At 40.0% G+C, this 3,109-nt stretch overlaps 1 pseudogene; it reads left to right on the top strand.

Annotated features, from left to right (window-relative positions):
- On the top strand, positions 1,479 to 1,756 carry LOC102176693 (annotated as a pseudogene).

The following is a 3,109-nucleotide window of genomic DNA, read 5'->3' as shown; positions in this document are numbered from 1 at the left end:
GTTTGCTGTGCTATACAGTAGGACATTGTTTGTTATCCATTTTAAATATAGCAGTGTGTACATGTTGACCCCAAACTCCCTAACTATCCCTTCCCTTCATCATTTCCCCTCTGGCAATCATGAGTTCATTTTCTAAGTCTGTGAGTCTGTTTTGTAAGTTAAGTTCATTTGTATCATTTCTTTCTAGATTCCACATATAAGGGAGGTCATATGATATTTCTCCTTCTCTGACTTACTTCACTTAGTATGACAGTCTCTTGGTCCAGCCTTGTTACTGTAAATGACATTATTTCATTCTTTTTAATGGCTGAGTAATATTCCATGGTATATACGTACCACATAGTCTTTATCCATTCCTCTGTCGATGGACATTTAGTTTGCTTGCGTGTCCTGGCTACTATAAATAGTGCTTCAGTGAGCACAGGGGTGCCTGTATCCTTTCAGACCACGTTTTTTTCCAGATATATGCCCAGGGGTAGGATTGAAGGGTCATATGATCATATACTTATGATGTAAAACTCAATATAGAAAGGAAACAAAAAACTGTGGTATATAACAATTAATAAATTTTACAATTAATAAATTTTTAGGTTTTGATGCAGAATTGTATAATGCAGTGCAGTTGTATGATCCATAAGACAAATTAGAGATTAAATTAAAAATACCAAATCATAGAGTACTGTAGGGAGTGTGGACTGTTAATGGGGCCCAATTTAAAATTTATACTTGAACATCTGTTGTGATCTATGAGTATGCCTCAGTGATGACATGTATGTATAACCTCATTTGATCATGAACCAAGAGTCTAAAGTTTGAGACTTCAATTGGCAGGAGGCTCAGGCAACATGGCCCCACTCTGCCTGTCACACCTGGGTGCTTGGTATAAAGTGTCCCCTCGAGTTGGTTGACAAAGGTCTGGACCTTATTGACTCTGGAGTCCCATTCCTCCCCCTTCTCAAGTCCTTTCACCATCATTTTGGGGAGGTGGCATCCTCCTTGTTGTGACTTCTTTCCACTCCCCTCCTGAGAGAGAGATTGTAGCTCTTTCTACTGACGGGATCCCCAGAACAGTGCTCTTCACGTGTGATACACAGACTCTTGCCAGTCTGCAAATCTTTGAGATCAGGTAAACATATACATTGAGGGAAAGCATGAGCAACTTTTATAGAAATTTGACACAACTGCAACATCAGAGTACTACTGAAACATAACTTTATCTTGAATTTAATCTTTTCTAAATTAGGCTTATCTTGTTTAAGCCTTTTAATTTATTCACTCATTTATTTTTAATGTTTTTTGGCTATGCCATGCTGTATGGCATGTGAGATCTTAGTTCCCTGACCAGGAATCAAACCTGTGCCCCCTGCATTGGCAATGCAGTCTTAACCATGGGACTGCCAGGAAAGTCCCCAGGCTAGTCTTTAAAAAAAAAAAAAAAGCTTGTCTTGCTCTTGGGCTTGGATCTAGGTTGCATTAACATGGCAAAACGCACCAAGAAGGCTGGAATCATGGGCAAATACGGGACCCATTATGGTGCCTCCCTCAGGAAAATGGTTGAGAAAATTGAAATCAGCCAGCACGCCAAGTATCCCTGCTCCTTCTGTGGCAAAACCAAGATGAAGAGACGAGCTGTGGGCATTTGGCACTGTGGTTCCTGCATGAAAACAGCAGCTGGTGGTGCCTGGACCAGCACACCACCTCTGCTGTCACCGTAAAGTCTGCCATCAGAAGACTGAAGGAACTGAAGGACCGATAGAAACACCACCGTTTGATAATGTTGCTAGCCTATAATAAATGGGTTAATTTATGTTTAAAAAAAAAAGCTTGTCTTTTTTATGTTTCATATTTCTTTTTTCCAGGAATTTGTTTTTATTGTTTTTATTTTTTATAAAAGTACTGGCCTGTGGCTGACTGGAAGAAAAGAAAGTAGACTCTTCGTCACAGATAACTGAATAATTTGAGGTGTGTCCACATAAAGCTTAAGTGTGGGGACTCTAGAGTTACAGGGCCTGGAGAAATGCCCTGGTTTTCTGGATGACTGTGTGAGTGTATTATCTGCATGACTTTGGGGAGATTATCCTAGTCTGCCTTGATTTCTCTATCTCTATAATAGAGGTGGTGGTAGTTGTACCTACATCATTGGATTGTGAAGAGTAAAGAAGTTAGTAGTAGGTTAATGGGCTCTTAGAAAAGTGTCTTTTGCAGGGTATGGGGTCAGAGTGCTTTAGGTATCATTTGTCGTTACAGACCTTATTCTGCACCTGTACCTTTGCATAAGCCAGGGCTGATGACTTAGCCCATTGTGACTTCTGAGACCCTAGGCATTTTTGCCTTTATGTGCCTCTTCTTCCATTAAAAAATTAAATATTGTATTTTATGACTTTGTTGGTATAAAGCTGAGTATAATCCAGGCTAAATTCATTATTATATATCTCTTTTGCTTTTACTTTTAAAATAAATGAGAACAAAAATATTTCTGCAGTCCTCTTCATTAAGTTGGGTCCTGGGCACGGTGCTTACTGTGAGAGATTCAGACAAGTGGAAACTATAGGTTAAGCTGGCGCTGATATAAGCTCTTCCTTCCCTTTCTGGAATGCTCTCCTTTTAAGCATCTTCTCTTGAGCATCATTTCTTCTCCTCTTGAGCAGTTCCTCTTCATCATATGAAATTCCACCCCAAGCTTCCTTCTCAGTCCGTTCTATGTGTACAGCAGTTTTATGATTGTTCCTTTTCCCATCTGTCACCCAGGCCAGACTGTAAGTTCCTCAAGTTCAAGGAACACCTCTGTCTCCCCAGGACTAAGCACATTATGGCTACACTGGTTAATTACTTAATGTTATTGGATAAAATATGTCATTGTGGAGGGAGCAGCATGGATGTGGGCCTCGGAGAAAGGAGGTTTATTTAGAAAACCAGAGAAAGTTAAAGACCTTTTCATTCACAATTCCTGCTTATGCCTGAACACTTGTGGACTTCAAGACACAGGAAGAAGTTGACTGGAGTATCAAGTAGCAAGAGTTTACAATACAATTGCCTGAGCAATGGGAACTCCCCACTGATTAACATTAATGGGAGCTCCATTCATACATCACACAGAGAACAGACCCCT

This window comes from Capra hircus, chromosome 10, assembly GCF_001704415.2.
Source record: "Capra hircus breed San Clemente chromosome 10, ASM170441v1, whole genome shotgun sequence".
In the NCBI taxonomy this organism is placed as follows: domain Eukaryota; kingdom Metazoa; phylum Chordata; class Mammalia; order Artiodactyla; family Bovidae; genus Capra; species Capra hircus.
This window is presented reverse-complemented; position numbering and strand designations above follow the sequence as displayed.